This window comes from Protopterus annectens, chromosome 15.part0 (genome assembly GCF_019279795.1).
Source record: "Protopterus annectens isolate FY-2018-M chromosome 15.part0, PAN1.0, whole genome shotgun sequence".
Classification (NCBI taxonomy): domain Eukaryota; kingdom Metazoa; phylum Chordata; order Ceratodontiformes; family Protopteridae; genus Protopterus; species Protopterus annectens.
This window is the reverse complement of record NC_056749.1, coordinates 496,432,035-496,449,605: the sequence shown is the minus strand read 5'-3', so window position 1 is coordinate 496,449,605 and position 17,571 is coordinate 496,432,035. Positions and strand designations below refer to the sequence as shown.

At 44.5% G+C, this 17,571-nt stretch overlaps 1 protein-coding gene across 1 annotated transcript in view; it reads right to left on the bottom strand.

Annotated features, from left to right (window-relative positions):
* The window catches only part of LOC122789851 (THO complex subunit 2-like), a 2,067,217-nt gene that overhangs the window by 114,011 nt on the left and 1,935,635 nt on the right, over window positions 1-17,571 (bottom strand). The gene's annotated exons all lie outside the window — the stretch shown is intronic.

Here is a 17,571-nt window from a genome sequence, read left to right as displayed (position 1 = left end):
CTGGGTGTTCTGCTGGTTCTTGGTTTGGACTGAGAAGGCCTGGAAGAGGCAGGAAAGGACCAACTCTTAGAGGGCCAATAACTACTAAATCTGGGAGGCTATACTTGCACAAAATCTTTAACAGTTTGCATAGACTTAGCTTTTTCCTACATCTTTTTAAGAACAACTTCTGCTTTGTTGCCAAACAGGCGGTCTTGGTTTAAGGAAGCATCCAGTAATTTAGCTTTAACATGATCTGGCAAAGATTAGTCCTTAACCAAAGCATGCCTTCTAAGTACAGACCCAGTGACAGCAGCCCTGCAAGATGCCTCTAATGAATCAAAACCACATTGCAAAGCATGTTTTCCAACTTGTTCAGCAGAATGCATTAAATCCTGCAATTCTTTATTTTCAGCACAGTCAGGAATCAATATAATTTTCTGTTTAAACAATCCAATGATATGCTGCTGACACTTCGACATATGAAACTGGAAGTTTAAGGCCCTAATGGCCAAAGTTGCATAAGGGTATACCTTCTTACCCCATCTATCCAGGGCCCTTGAATCTCTATCAGAGGGGGTAGGGTTTTTGGCAGTAATAGCCTTAATGCCCTTGGGTCCCTGTGAAATGGTCTCATGATCCACATTAGGATTTTAAGAGAGGAACTTGTGAGAGTCAGGTACCTTGTAATACCCATCAGATTTTTCTGGAAGCAGGAGGTAAAGTGTCAGGGAACACACTAGATTCCGAGAAGGCATAATCTACAATGTCCAGTACAGGAGGGGTAGCTAAAGGCCTGTGTTGAGGTAGGAGTAAGAATTCCCTAAGCCTCTTTTTGGAGTCAGAGTAATCCTGGCTTTCTCAGAGGAAATGCTCCCTAAGAGTATGCAAGGTTTCACCAAGAGAGAAATCCTCTGGAAGGGAAACAGAGGGAATGGATTCCTCAGCATCAGAACCCTCATAGGTAGATAAGGGCACTCCTGGTCATCAGAGAAAACAGAAATTTCAGAATCCTGATCAGAAGAATCGGAAGGAAAATCACTCCTAGGTCTCTTACAGGGAGAAGGGTGGTTTTCCCTGATTAGAGTAATAAGGTCTTCAGCCATTCTTATCATTTGTTTTTTAGGCATAGGAGCCAGACCATGCGGTCTGGGCGTTGGTTTTCTAGACATGGATCGAGTTTAAGGCCTTGAAGAAGATGGCGTCAGTTTAATGTGCAAGTTAGTAGGCCTGAATACACCCTCAGAAGCCGGGGCCTGCACAGCGGCTCCGGACCCATCTAAGGTAGAGACATCCGCAGGATCCACAGTCAAAGAAGCATCTCGCGGCATGGGTCTCAGTAAAAGCCTGCGAATCTGAAGTAGCGGGTATCATGGGCTGCAAAAGTGCCACACTGAGTACCGGCGAACTGGCGACTAACTTAAGGAAGCGGCGTCTGCAGTTCTGGACCTATGTGGTCTGTCTCTCTCTTTATCTTTGCGTTTTTTCAGAATTTCAGTAGTCAGGTGGCTTATCGAAGCCATTTCTGGATAATTGAACCAAGTACCAAAATATTTTGGTGCGAAAATGAACAGACTAATAGTACGAGGTTTGAATAAGGCACAAAACCGACAGCGAGGTACATTGTGGTCTGGGCCTAAGCAAAGAATGCAGTACGAAGGAAAATCTTTACGAGGTATTTGCTTTCCACAAGAAATACAATTGCTAAATTTTATTGACATTGTGTATTCACTGTTGCAGTCATTACATTTGGGTAATCTGCTGGCAGGTTGCCCTCAGTAGGCCTGATTAAAGTATTGTGTCCTGCATCGGTTGCTATGCCTTCTTCCATGACGTCAGGTCATCAGGGGTATAAAACATGCAGCCGACGCCATTACATCAGTTTTTCTTGCCCCAGATGTCGGGTGTCCCCCAAAAGGGGAGCAATATATAGATATATATATATATATATATATATATATATATATACACATATATATATAATTTAAAACACAAAAAATATACCTCCAAAAAAAAAGCAAATACACCAAAAAAGACTTCTAAGCATAGTAAAAGAAAGAAGAGGTATAGTAAGAGAAAAACAGGGGGCTGGAGGGTGGGTAACCAGAACAGCAACAGTGAATACACTCAAACATCTACATTTATGGTAAGTGTACACAACTGTACTATGTTCTTCGTGTTTCACTGTTGCAGTGATTACATTATGGGTAAAATCCCAAAGCTGTCTTTGGGAGGATGGATGGATTTACACAGCATTAGGAGCAGCTATAAGGCCCTGCAGGACAGCAGTGGCAAAGACAGCTTTGGATTTAGAGAAGAGAGGTAAATGGTAATGTTTGGTGAATGTATGAACTGAGCTCCAGGAAGCAGCTTCTAGAATGTCCTCGATAGGAGCCTCTCTGAGAAAGGCTGCAGAAGTAGATGCAGCCCTGGTGGAATGAGATCTGATCCCCTTGGGGATAGGTTTACTATGGTGCATATAGCAGAAATGAATACAATGGCTTATCCATTTGGAAATAGTCTGCTTTGAAATAGCCTTTCCCTCTGCCCCTGCAGCAAATGCCACCAATAGTTGCTCAGATTTTCTTAGAGATTTCGTCCTGTTTAAGTAGAATCTAAGTTGTCTGTGTACATCCAATGAATGCAGAATCCGCTCACCCTTGTTCTGTGAACTGGGAAAGAAAGTTGGCAGATGAATGGTCTGATTAAGAGCCACACTGGATACCACCTTAGGCGTGAAAGATGGATTGGTCCTGAGAGCCAACTTGTCCGGATGAAAAATAATGAAAGGCTCCACTGCCATAACAGCCTATAATTCTGAAATCCTTCTAGCTGAAGTAACTGCTAAAAGGAAAGCTGTTTTCCAGGAAAGAAATTTTAGGTCCACAGTATCAGCTTGCTCAAAAGGAGGGAGAGTGAGATTTTCCAAAACAAAACTGAGGTCCCATGCAGGAGTTGGCGCTCTCCTGGCCGGTCTTAAATTTTTGGCCCCTCTGAGATACTGCTTTAGCAGAGGATGAAAGAGGAGGGGAGGTTCTGTGTTGTAATGAGCTGAAATGGCAGAGGCATGGATTTTTATGGAAGAAAAAGATAAGCCCTTGTGAAGCATCTCAGTTAAATATTGCAGAATTAGAGGAATATTAGGCATTGCTGTGCTTATTCCTTGTGATTGGTTCCAGGCACAGAATCTTTTCCATTTGTCAGCATAAGATTTTCTAGTACCAGGCCTTCTAGCCTCCAAAATAACATCCATCACAGGTTTGCTGAGGGATGCCGAGGGTGAAATTAGTTGATTAGCCATGTTGCAAGATTCAAACTTTGGAGCCAAGTGTGCAGAATTTGGCAGTTCTGTTGAGACAGTAGGTAAGGTGTCTGAGGAAGGTGTGACACACTGCGCAGGAGTGGGTGCCAGTGTTGGCGAGGCCAGTCTGGAGCAATCGGAATCATTTTTGGTTTGTCCTGTCTGACTTAAAACTTTGGAGAGCAGAGGCAGAGGGGGAAAAGCATAGACTGATAGAGCATCCACTTTCAAAGCTTTTTTTGTGATGAATTCTTGTGCAGAATTTGTCCAACTGATAGTTCTGGGGTGAGGAAAAAAGAATTATGTCTGGACTCCCCAATTTGCATGCCAAAATGTTGAAAACTTGTGGTTCAAGTTTCCATTCGTGTGGGTCCATAAGATTTCTGCTTAGTTCGTCTGCCAGAGTATTTAGCTTTCCTGGCAGGAATTGTGCTTGCAGTTGTATTTGGTAGGTCAAGGCAGTGTTCCACAATGCCATGGCTAGTCTGCAAAGGAGGTAGGAATGTGTAGCCCCCTGCTTGTTTATATACCACATAACTGTGGTGTTGCCTGTCTTTATCATTAGTTGTCCTGGTTGAAGGTAGTCCTTGAAGGCTGTCAGTGCATTCTATACAGCTAGCATCTCTTTCCGATTGATATGTAGGTTCATTTGATTTGGGCTCCATTTGCCCTGAATGCACTTTCCTGCCAGATGAGCCCCCCAAGCATAGCCTGATGCGTCTGTAGTTAGGGTTTAGGCGGCAGGGGGTGGAGTGAATGGCATTCCCTTGTTTTGGTGGCAGGCATCTGCCCATTATAGGAACTCTAGCTGCAGGCAATGTACAATAGGAACCATTGTTTCCAGGCTGTGACAATGCTGGCTTCATAAACATTTAAAGTACCACTGAAGTTTACTCATATGCAGTCTTGCATATGGAATTAGAAGAATGCAGGAGGCCATGAACCCCAAGGCTTGCAGAATTTGTCCTGCAAATAGCAGGGTTTTTGTGGCCACCTGTTTGAAGTAAGTCACCAATTGAATTTGCTTTTCTGGCGTAAGGTAAGTCATCTGGGCAGTTGTATTCAAGCTTGCACCCAGGAATGTAATTTTTCGAGAGGGTACCAGTTGCGATTTCTATTCATTTATGGTGTAACCTAGACAAGTTAGAACCCTTTTTACAAACACCAGATGCTTTAGAAGAATGTCCTTGTTTTCTGCCTGAATTAGACAATCATCCAGGTATGGATATATTTGAATATTTCTTTGCCTGAAAAATGCAATTACTGCAGCCAGGCACTTTGTGAAGACCCTGGGCGCAGTACATAAGCCAAAGGGCAGAGCAGAGAACTGATAATGCAAGTAGCCTGCTTTGAAGCGGAGGTATCTAACTGGGATATGCAGGTAAGCCTCTTAAGTCTAGAGTTACCAACTAGGCATCTTTGCCTAGCATAGGTAGAAGCTGTTGAAGAGTCAGCATCTTGAATTTTGGAATGTCCAGAAATGAGTTCAGAGTGCATAAGTACAGAATTTGATGCCATGATTTGTCTTTTCTGGTACCAGGAAAAGTCTTGAATAGAAACCTTGTCCCTTTTCATCTTCTGGTACTGGTTGGATAGCCCCCATGTTCATGAGTGACATAACTTGTTTCTGGGCCACTGCCCACTGATTGGGGGTAGATCCGGCCATCAGTTTGGGATTGGCAACGTGTGGAAATTAAATCTGTATCCCTGGGATACTATATTTAAAACCCATTTGTCCTGGGTAATAAGTTTCCAGTTTTGTGCATGACGTGCCAGTTTTCCCCCCAAAGGGACGGCTAAAAGGTAAGTGCTTGGTGATTGTAGAAGGAAGTCATTGAGACTGTTTACCATAGGGAGGTGCCTTGCTGTTTCCAGATTTGGAGGTGGAAGCACCCCATTGTTTTTTTCTAAAAGTTCCTTGTGACTGAAACCTAGAGCCTTTAGAATGTCTGGATTTGACATGAGCGGCTCTCGAAGGGACTGGAAAGGACCGGTTCTTAGTAGGCCAGTATCTACTAAGTCTTGGAGGTTGCACTTGTAAGAAATCTTTCACAGTTTGCATACATTTAGCTTTATCTTCCATCTTTTTTAACACTTTTTCAGCCTTATTACCAAAGAGACGGTCCTGTTATAAAAGAGCATCCAACAATTTTGCTTTAACATGGTCAGGCAGAGTTTGCTCTTTGAGCCAAGCATGCCTTCTTAGCACAGATCCAGTTACAGCAGCCCTGCAAGAAGCCTCCAAGGAATCAAAACCACATTGCAAAGTATGTTTTCCAACTTGTTCAAATGAATGTAATAAATTATGCAAACCTTTATTTTCCACACAAAGATTAACATCATTTTTTGTTTAAGTAGTCCCATGATATGCTGTTGATATTTAAGCATATGAAACTTACAGTTTAAAACCCTGACAAACATTCTTACCCCATCTATCCAGCGCCGTGGAATCTCTATCAGAAGGGGTAGGACTTTTAGTAGTAGAGGCCTTAATGCCCTTGGGACCATAGGAAATGGTTTCAGGATCAGCAATAGGATTTTTGAAAAGAAATTTGTGGGAGTCAGGAACCCTGTAGTATCTGTCTGGAATACAAGGAGCCGGAGGCAGAGAATCAAGAGTCATACAAGATTCTGAAAAAACATTAACAATGTCTAGAACAGGAAGTACAGCCAAAGGCCTACGCTAAGGAAGATGAAGAAAATCCCTAAGTCTCTTTTTAGATTCAGAGAAATCCTGACTTTCCAAGTGGAAATGTTCCCTTAAGGTATGTAAACTTTCCCGAAAAGAAAAATCCTCGGGGGGGGGGGGGGGGCAGAAGGAATGGAATCTTCTGCATCAGAGTACTCATAAGTAGGAATAGACAAATTCTGTTCATAGGATCATACTAGGCTATCTGCCCTAGGGCATTTATAAGCCTAGCCAGAGTGTGTTTGGCTTTCGCCACCCATTTCAAATTAATTTTGCTATGCCCTTTTTCGAGGTTAGTATACTGTGCCTCTGTCTAACAGTGACACAGAAGTGATACCCAGGGTAAACCTACGATCTCCCATCCACTCATCAAGATTCCTCTGAAAGAGAGTCAAAGAGGGACTCTGCCTAACCTGGACTGAGACTTTATTCCAGAGTGAAGGGAGCCTCTGGGTTATGAATCTGTCCCTCCAGCATGTCCTATTTATTTCAGTGCTGAGGTTCAAGTCTCTCGAGCGTGTAGCTCGATGGGATTTGGATTTTCTGAGGTGCAGCATGTCCATTAATTCCGGGTTGCACATGGCTTTATACATCAGGCACAGACTGCATCTGAGCAGGCGGTATGCCACTGAGTAGAGTTGGAGTTTCTTTAACCGGGCAGCATATGGCATCTGTTTGAGCTCTTTGATCCTCTTGGTGAGGTACTTTTGGGGTCTTTCCAGTTGCTGCAGGTGTCTGGTAAGGTACATCCCAAAAGGGGCATTGTACTCAACTATGGGCCTGATGAGGGATGAGTAAAGAGGCACGATGACCTCCCCTGATCTAGATGTGAATCCCTTCATGATTAGGTGGGTAAATAAAATGTTTTTCTAACCACTTTGGCCAAGTGGTTGTCAAATGAGAGATTGCCATCAACTTGGGTCCCCAGGTCCCTAATTACTTCTTCCGTACTTAATGGATTACGATCTATGTGGTAATTTGTGGGCACTTTGTTTTTGCCAAAGGGGATGACTATACACTTTTTGGCGTTTAGCTTCAGACCATGGCTCTGGCACCAGTTGTCTGTTTCTATGAGGCCCTTTTGGAGGATGCTTGTGTCGGCTGGAGAGTCGATTATGGTGCCCAGTTTGCAGTCATCTGCGAACTTGGTCAGCCACAGTCCTTCCGTGTTGGCCTGTACCTCCGAGAAATATATACCGAACAAGATTGGTCCCAGGACTGAGCCTTGTGGGACGCCACTTGTAACTGGTTTGGAGTCTGACATGGCTCCAGCAATTCTAAACATGTGGGTTCTGTCCTTGAGCCAGTTTGCAACCCATCTAGTGACATAAGGGTTTATATTTAAGCTGGTGAGCTTATCTATAATGCCCGAGTGGGGTATTGTATCGAAAGCTTTTGCGAGGTCCAGGTAGGCTGTGTGGACCACCCTCCCCTCGTCAATGGCCTTGGTGACTGTTTCAAAGAAATCGACCAGGTTTAAGAGGCAGGATCTGCCTTAAAGCTGAACTGGGTAGGATCCAGTGTCTGTAGGTCCCCAATATCTATATTTATGAGGTCCATGATGATACTTTCCATAGCTTTGCAAACCAAGCTAGTCAGGCTTATGGGGTGATAGTTTCCAGGATCCGTTGAGGCACCACCTTTGTGGAGAGGGACCACTGTTGCTGTACGCCACTCTTTGGGTACATATCCTGTAGTAAAAGCTGAGACTGAACAGTAGTTTTATGTTTGGATTTAGCTCTTCTTGGAGTTCATGTAGGACGCAGCCCAGGACACCGTCTGGCCCCATTGATGCTGTGTTTTTTGCTTTGGAGAGGGCGGCTCTTACCTGAGCATCTGAGATGTCAGGGGGGCAGCACTCTGCTGGGATAGATATTTGCCCTTTTGGTGGTGGTGGTGGTGGTGGGGGGGGGGAGTTTGTGCTGAACCTGTCGGCTAGGATGTTGGCAATTTCTGTGAGTTTGGTGTATTTTTTGTCATTTTGGACTAATTCTGAGCATATCTGGGAATTCCCACCCAGGTTCCTAACATAACTAAAGAAAGCCTTGTGATTATCCTTAGTGTCCTGTGTAATTTTTCTCTCGAAGCTGGCCTTAGACGATTTTATGAGTGCCCGTAGTTTTTTGATAATACTGATCAGACATGCCTTCCCTTTTTGGGATTTTGCTCTATCATGTAGTAGCTTCCTCCTTTTATTGTATAGTTTGTTTATGGCTGGGGTCTACCAGACAGGACATCTGCCTTTGGAGAATTGGGTCTTGGTTTTATTTGGGATTGCATGATCCATGCATTCCTGAAGGTGTTAATAGAATGAGTTTATAAAGGATTCTGCGGTCTGGGCCGTATTTTCCACAGGCCCGGGGGCTTTGAAGGATTCCACCTCGGTTTTGAGGAGTGTGAAATTTGCTTTAGAGAAGTTTTTCACTGTGGTTTTCTGGGCAGGGGGTGGGGTTAGGATGTGAATATCCAGTGAGATTAATTTATGGTCTGATCTTACCAGTGAGGGATACACTTCTGGTCTGGAGCATAGAGTCCCCATGTTGGTGATGATCAGGTCCAGTATGTTTTCCCCTCTTGTGGAAGTGGTAACAAGTTGTTCCATAGCATTTGAGTTTATAAATTCTAGGAACCTTTGGGCTAGGGTGTTGGAGCTAGAGTAATGCTCCCAGTCTATATTTGGGTAGTTGAAGTCGCCCAATATAATGGTGTTTGGAAAGACCTTCATATTTTCCAGTGTTCTCAGGAAGGCCGAGTGGGGTTCCTGGGTTTGGGAGGGTGGTCTTTAGCAGGCTATACACTGGAAGGCAGTTTTACCCACTGTTTCACATGGATAGTCTCTGATGCTTCGTGCTGTGCCACCAAACTGGAGGTGTGGGTATCTTTGACGAATATTGATACTCCCCCTCCTTTTGTGGTTCGGTCCAAGTTTTGGGGCCGAAAAGCATGGTATGAGGTATAACCTGGTAGTGCTGGGGTGCTCTCGGGAGCCTTGAACCAGGTTTCTGTTACTGCACAGATATCTATGTTCTCCATGCTAAGGAGAGTTTTGAGTGCGTGCATCTTGAGGTTTAGACTTCTGGCGTTGAGTAGCATTACTCAGTTTCTTATCCCTTGTGATACCTATGGAGGTGGGTTTGTCTTTTGAGCCTTGGCTAAAAAAGGCACTATGGGGGTAGCAAGAGCCTTTGCCAATATCCGAAAGCCCAGGGGCGACAGGTGCAAGCCGTCCCTAGCGAAGCATCGTGGCTCGTCGAGCATGTCATCCCAGGCTGACAGGCATTGGATCCCCTTTGAATGACACCAATACTTAAGCCAATTGTTGAAATTGATCATCCTGTCTTCATACTGTGGCATCATTCTTGGTGAGGGTAAGATGCTATTCAAGGTCAGGGTCATACCAGCCTGGGCTACATGCTCAGAGAGCTCCTCTATGTCTCTTTTCATGTAGTCCAGGGAGGTACGTCTCAGGTCATTCACACCAGCATGGACAATGACTGAGTCATATTTGTACTTGCTATGCAGTGACCTGAGTGCTTGTGTTATGTAGCGGATCGTAGCGCCTGACAGGCAGCTCATCGTGACCTTCTCCTTGTTCAGCCTGGTGAGCGGGACGTCAGTGTGCCTGACAATAGAGTCACCTATTACAAGTGTATCAGGTGTGTTGTTTAGCCTTAAGGGCTGTGACTGTTCGGCACACTGGCTTTGTGAGCTGTGTGTTGCACGTGTTTTGTTTTGGGGTAGCAGTTCCTTGGGTGTCTGCTTTGGAGGTCTCTGCTGCTTAGGCAGATTTTTATTTAGAGCCTCCGAGTATGTTTTTGTGTGTTTATGTGTTTGGTTTGCTGTCGTGGTAGGTCTATGTGAGACTGGAATTGTAGTGAGTGTGGTTTCCTTCTCCTCCTGACTGGTTACGCCAGTACTGAGTTGAGAGAGCTTAGCCTCCAGTTTGGCTATATGGTTGCATCTCACATGTGTTGGAATTTGTTGGGAGGAGGAGAGGGTTGTCTGTGTACATGAGGCAGTTGTAACATTGCCTGAAGATTCCCAGATTCACAGCTGGACCGGAGAGGAGATTGACAACTGACCTTTGGACATGCTAGAATAGTATTGGGAATTCCTTTATAATTGAAAAAAGGGCCAATGGGGAACGAGGTACTCAAGGGGAGTTTGTGAGGGTGTAGTGCTTTTAATTTTTTAGTGCGGACTTATATAATTGCTTTAGTGAGCAAGTGCCAGGTAACTTAAATGCAATGTGTTACAGGTAACTTAAATGCAAAAACGACAAACAGTAACTTTCTTTCAAGTGAAACAAGGAAATAAGTACAGTAAGCAATGCAGATATCACTAGGGATCCACAAAAGCGCTGAAAAAACGGGTTTTAGGTGGAATTAGCATTTCAGGGAAGTAAGCAAAAAACAAGCATACAAACAAAGCTAGATTCAGCAGGCCTGGATCTAGTCTATGCTACAGCAAACAAGGTGTACCAATTTCAGTAATAAACAGTTCAAATATGCAGGCACTATAAGCCTTTAACCAGAAATTCCCAGCTCAGAAGGGCAGAGTCCAGCCTCTCCTCCCACAAGAGTGCAGACCATGAACCTTCTTAATGTAAAATAACTGGCCTGAAGCCCAAGTGCTTAAACCAGAACTAATACACTTTTAGAACAACAGACACTGATCCCTCAACCAGCAGTTCCCAACTTAGAAGGATGTAAGCTACCTGTTCTGCCACTACAGTGCAGACCACAAACCTTCTTAATGTAAAACAACTGGTCTGAAGCCCAAGTGCTTAAACTAAAAGGCTTAGAATGAGTTACACCAAGCAGTAATAAATACAACTGAGTACTTTTAAGATGACGCAAAAGCAAAATAAAGTAGGAAGAAACACAAATACAGTAAAAGCAGATAAAAAAAAATTTGAGTGAACAAATGAGATGGGCCCAGGAGGAGTATCCAAGTGCAAATTTAGAAGAGGGGCGGGCAGTTTCAAAGCCACCAAGATTAACACCAAAACAAAAACAGGGAGGGTGGGTGTGGACCTACTGAAAAAACAGAAACAGAGTCACAACTTCCAGCTAGAATATTGCTCAATGCAACACAAACAAATTAATTTAAATTGTGTATTATTTGAAAAAAGTGCAGATAAAAATTTACTTAACTTCACTTATGCGTTCAGTTGATTGCATGCAGGTCTTAGCTGGCCAAAGCTCACAGTTTAAACAGAAAATAATTCACTGCACCACTTGTACAAGACAGAAACTGAATAACAATCATTAGAAGAGTCAGAATAAATAGAATCCTGTTCAGAAGATTCATGACCAATGTTTTGCCTAGGCCTCTTAGGAGGAGGGGGTTGGCTACCCCTGATCAGAGTAATTAAATCTTCAGCCATTTTGATCATTTGTTTTTTAGGCATAAGGGCCTGCACATGTGGCCCAGGCATCGTTTTTTTAGACATAGGTTTAGATTTTGGACTTAGTTTTGAAGATGGCATCAGTGTAATATAAAAGTCTGTAGGCCTGAAAACACCCTCAGAAGCCGGTGCCTGCACAGCTGCTCCAGACCCATCTAAGGTGGAGACATCCGTGGGTTCAATAACTGAAGCATCTCGTGGCATACCGGACTCTGAATGGGTCTCAGTAGATGCATGCGAATAAGAAGTAGAGGGTATCAGGCGCTGCGAAAGCACCTCACTGAGTACCGGCGAACTGGCGACTGGCTTAGGAGAAGCATAGTCAGTTTTGGACCTCGACGGTCTGTCTTCTTCTTTGCATTTTTTAGGAATTCCAGTAGTCGGATTGCTAACCGACATTTCTGGATAATTAAATTTTGAGCCAAAATATTTAGAAGCAAAAATATACTGAAGTTTAATAGCACGTTGATTAAATTTAGCACAAAACCGACAGCAAGGCACGTTGTGGTCAGGGCCTAGGCAAGGAATACAGTACAAATGAAAATCCTTATGAGGTATTTGCTTCCCACAAGTAATGCAATTATTAACTTTTACTGACATCGGTAAGGAGTAAGAAAAAGATCCCCAGCAGGGTACTTAGCTTTTAGTTGAAGACTTCAGTTCTAAAACTCGAAAACGAAAATTTCAGGAGTCGCCGACCGGCACTTGCGAACTGCTTCTGCTTCGGGCACCGGGCGGCAAGAAAGACTGATGTAATGGCGTCAGCTGCAGGTTTTATACCCCTGACGTCATGGAAGAAGGGACAGCAACCGACGCAGGGCCAAAGACTTTCTTAATCAGGACTGAGGGCAACCTGCCAGCAGATTACCCAAATGTAATGACTGCAACAGTGAAACACGAAGAACATCCAGAGCATCCCTGGGAGACACCCTCTCTGGGGGGCTCAGGGCAAAGCAATTGCTCCATTTGTAGTTGACAGGATAGGCATGCAGGTCGGAGCAAGGAAGACCCCAATGGTCGAACATCCGGCGTGCCACTGATGGATTTGGGGACCATTCGTGAGGACTCAGGACAGACCTGCTGAGTTTGTTGGCTAACATGTTGGAACTGCCGGGTATTTGCATTGCAAGAAGAAAGTGCCTAAAAGACATCCCCCATTCCCACACTCTCATGGTCTCTCTGCACAGGGGATAAGACCATGATCCTCCCTGATAATGTACCAGACCACTGCCATGTTGTCCGTTTGAATTGCTGGAGTCCCAACAGGGAGACAGTCCTGAAAGGCTTGCAATGTTAAAACAACTGCTCTCATCTGCAGGATGTTTATGTACAATTTGGTCTTTACAGGGGACCACGTGCCTTGAAACGTCATTCCTCGAAAATGCCTCCCCAGCCCAAGTAGGGAGGCATCCATGGTCGCCGTGGCCTTAGGCTGGGTAAGACAAAAGGGCCTTCCTAAACAGATTTTGAGTCTGAAACCATCAAGCAAGACGGTTTTTGCATACCAGAGAAATAGTTGTGTACACCTACCATAAATATAGATGTTCGAGTGTATTCACTGTTGCAGTCATTAAATTTGGGTTATCTGAGTGCAGGTAGCGCTCAGGCGGCCTGAATACCAGAGACTTGGATTCCTGCGTCGTATACTCTCTCTTCTTCCATGATGTCAGGTCGTCAAGGGTATAAAACATGCAGCTGATGCCATTACATCATTTTTACTTACCCAGATTTCAGGTGCCCCCACAAAGGGAAGCCATTATATGTTATGTTACACCTCCATCAAAAAGCAAACACCAGAAAGCTTAAAACAAGAAGGAAAGGTACAGCCAAGTCAGGGGGCTGGAGGGAGAGTAACCAGGACTGTAACAGTGAATACACTCTAACATCTACATTTATGGTAAGTGTACACATCTGTACTATGTTCTTCGAGTTTCACTGTTGCAGTCAATACATTTGGGTTGATTCCTAAAGCTGAGGAAGTTAGAGCATTAGGACCAGCTATTAAGACCTGAAAAACTGCAGTGGCAAAACCAGTTCTGGTTTTAGAAAAAATAGGCACGTGGTAATGCTTGGTGAAGTTATGTACCGAGCTCCAGGTAGCAGCTTCTAGGATGTCCCTGGTAGGGACTCCTCTGAGAAAGGCTGTAGAGGTAGATGCAGCCCTGGTGGAATGTGATCTAATCCCCTGTGGTGTAGGCTTTCCACGGTGCTTATAGCAGAAATGAATGCAATGGGCTATTCATTTAGAAATGGTTTGATTTGAAATGGCCTTCCCCTCTGTCCCTGCAGCAAAGCCAACTAGCAGCTGTTCAGATTTTCTGACAGGCTTAGTCCTGTCCAAATAAAATCTAAGTTGTCTGTCAACATCCAAAGAGTGCAGTATTCTTTCTACTTTGTTTTGTGGATTCGGGGAAAAAAGTAGGCAAATGAATGGACAGATTTAGGGCCACACTAGACTCCACCTTGGTCAAAGGAAGGACTGGTCCTTAGGGAAACCCTGTCTGCATGGAAAACAATGAAGGGCTCCACTGCCAAGAGGGCCTGTAATTCAGGCACTCTTCTTGGTAAAGTGATGGCTAGAAGGAAGGCTGTTTTCCAAGAAAGGAATTTCAACTCTGCAGTTGCAGCTGGTTCAAATGGAGGGAGAGTGAGCTTTTCCAATGCAAAGTTAATGTCCCAAAGCTGGAGTAGGGGTGCGCCTGTAGGGTCTTAAATTTTTAGCCCCTCTGAGGAATTGCTTTAATAGGGGGTGAGAGAAGAAGGGTGGAGTTCAGTATTATGTGCTGAAATGGCAGAGGCATGAACTTTAATTGAAGAGAAGGATAGGCCCTTGTGGAGCATTTCTGTTAAGTACTGAAGAATATGAGGTAAGCTTGGCACTGTAGTGCCCATGCCCTGAGTCTGGCTCAAAAAAACAGTATCTTTTCCACTTTTCAGCATAGGATTTTCTAGTACTGGGTCGCCTTGCTTCCAGAATGACGTCTAGCACCTGCTTACTGAGGGATGTAATTGGAGAGCTCAAGGAATTAGCCAGGCTGCAAGGTTCAGGGTTTGAAACTGAGGGTGCAGAATCAGGCCCGCCTGCTGGTACAGCAGAGAAGGTGACTGAGGAAGGTGCCATGGAGCCAGCAGTATCATTCTGAGCAAGAGGGGGTACCAGTGCTGGCGAGGCCAGTCTGTTGCAATCAGTATTGTCCTGTATAATCTATTGCAGAACCATCGAGAGGAGAGGCAGAGGGGGAAAGGCATAAACTGAGAGGCTCTCCCAGGTAAAGGACAGGGAATCCACTTTCCAAGCTCGACTGTGGGGAGTCCTTGCGCATAATTTGTCCAATTGGTAGTTCTGAGGGGAGGCAAACAGGTCTATCTCTGCAGTCCCCCATTTATTCTTCAAGAGGTTGAATATTTTTGGTTTCAGTTTCCATTCATGTCGGTCCATGAGATTTCTGCATGGGTCATCTGCCAGTGAATTTAGCTTGCCTGGCAGGAATTGAGCTTGCAGGTGCACTTAGTAGCTCAAGGCCGTGTTCCACAGAGCCATGGCTAGTATTCCCCCGTCTATGTACTACATAACTGTGGTGTTGTCTGTCTTTACCAATAATTGTCCTGGAAGGATGTGGTCTTTGAAGGCTGTCAGAGAATTCTGTACAGCTAACATTTCTTTTTGGTTGATATGCAGGTGCATCTGACTCTGGTTCCATTTGACCTGAATGCACAACCCTGCCAAGTGAGCCCCCCATGCATAGTCTGATGCGTCTTTAGTCAGGGTTTGGGTGGCAGGAATTAGATTTAAAGGGAGCACCTTGTTGAGGTGGCAGGCCTCCACCCACCAAAGGAACTCTGTCTTTATACAAGGAATGATAGGAATCATTGACTCCAGGTCCTGAGAATGTTGACACCACAGGCTTTTTAGATACCACTGTAGTTTCCTCATATGCAGTCTTGCATATGGAATTAGAAGAATGCAAGAGGCCATGAACCCCAAGGCTTGCAGGATTCTCCTTGCAGATGGCTGGGTCTTTGTGGCCGGCAGTTTGAAGCAGGCTGTCAAACTTGTTTCTCTGGTGTTAAGGTAAGCCATCTAGGAAGTTGTGTTCAACATTGCTACCAGGAATACAATCTGTTGGCATGGTACTAGTTGAGTTTTTTTTTTGTTTATGGTGTACCCCAGCGAGGTTAGAAGTTTCTTTACAAATGCCAGATGTTTTAATAGCATGTCCTGGCTTTCTGCCTGAATCAGACAATCGTCCAGGTATGGATATATTTGAATATTTCTATGCCTGCAAAATGCAATGGCTGGAGCTAGACACTTTGTGAATACCCTGGGCGCAGTAGATAAGCAAAGGGAAGTGCAGAGAACTGAGAGTGCATGCAGCCTGCTCTGAAGCATAGGTATTTCCTGCAAGATTCCCTTATTGTAATGTGCAGGCAAGCTTCCTTCAAGTCTAAGGTTGCCAACCAGGCATCTTTGCCTAGCACAAGAAGCAGTTGTTGAAGTGTTAGCATTTTGAATTTTGGGATTACCAAAAAGGTGTTTACAATAGAGAGGTCCAGGACAGGCCGCCAGGAGCTATATTTTCTGGGTACCAGGAAAAATCTTGAGTAAAAACCTTGTCCCCTTTCTTCTGCTGGGACAGGTTGAATAGCACTGATACTTAGAAGAGAGAGAACCTGCTCTTGAGCCTCTGCCCATTGATTTGGGGGTAGGTCTGGCCAACCGTTTGATAAGGTGTGGAAGTGGAATCTCTATTCTTGGAAAACTATATTTGAAAAGTACAGTTGTGTACACTTACCATAAATGTAGATGTTCAAGTGTATTCACTGTTGCAGTCATTACATTTGGGTTATCTGCTTGCAGGTTGCCCTCACTCTGCCCGATTAACAAAGTCTTGGGTCCTGCGTTGGTTGCTGTCCCTTCTTCCACGACGTCAGGTCGTCAGGGGTATAAAACATGCAGCCGACTCCATTACATCAGTTTTTCTTGCCCCAGATGTTAGGTGCCCCCATAATGGGAAGCAATTAAACATAAAAGCACAAAGATACACCTCCAACAAAAAAGCAAATACACCAAAAAGGCTTTTAAGCATAGTAAAGGAAAGTAGAGGTATAGCCAAAAGAAGTTAGGGGGCTGCAGGGAGGGTAAAGTACAGTTTTGTACCTACCATAATGTAGATGTTAGAGTGTACACCCTGCTGCGGTCATCACACTTGGGTTATCCTGTCGTCAGGCAGTCCCACAGTTGGCCGGAATTCCAAAGTCTTGGTCTGGCGTCAGTTGCTGTCGCTTCTTCCCTGACGTCAGTGTGCTAGGGGTATATATAATGCATCCTACGCCATTTTCTTCAGTTTTTCTTGCCCCAGATGTCAGGTGCCCCCAAAAAGGTGGACAGTAATTAGTACCAAATTAAGTAATTTTTACACAAACACAAATCCCCTCCAGTTATAAGCAAATACATCAGGAAGGTATTGTAGAGATTTAGCCAGTTAGATCAGAGGGGATGGAGGGAGGGCAACATGGACTGCAGCAGGGTGTACACTCGAACATCTACATTTATGGTAGGTATAAAAAGTACAGTTTTGTACCTACCATAAATGTAGATGTTCGAGTGCTAATACAGCTGCAGTCATAACAGATGGGTTTTCCTGCAGTCAGGCGGGTCCTCGGTCAGCCGAATTCCAAAGTCTAGGTCCGGCGTCAGATGTCGTCGCTTCTTCCCCGACATCAGTGCGACAGGGGTATAAAAGAACCAGTAGACGCAATTTTCTTCAGTTTTGCTTGCCCCAGATGTCAGGTGCCCCCAGAAGGAAGGCAATACATAAATTTATGTAATAATGCAATGCAATATAATCAAAAAACAGTAGTTGCAAGCAAATACACCATAAAAGAATGTAGGAGGAGGTGTTAGCCATTAGGCCTGTTCCAAGAGGGGGAAGGAGGGAGGGAAACCTGGACTGCAGCTGTATTAGCACTCGAACATCTACATTTATGGTAGGTACAAAACTGTACTATGTTCATCGTGCATACAGCTGCAGTCATAACAGATTGGTAGAACCCCAAAGCTAAAAAAGGGGTGGTAGGCACTAGGTGGAACTAGGAGGAGCCAGGATGCCCTGCAAGACTGCAGTGGCAAAGCCTGCTCTAGATTTGGAGTATAATGGTAGGTGATAGTGCTTGGAGAAAGTATGTACAGAA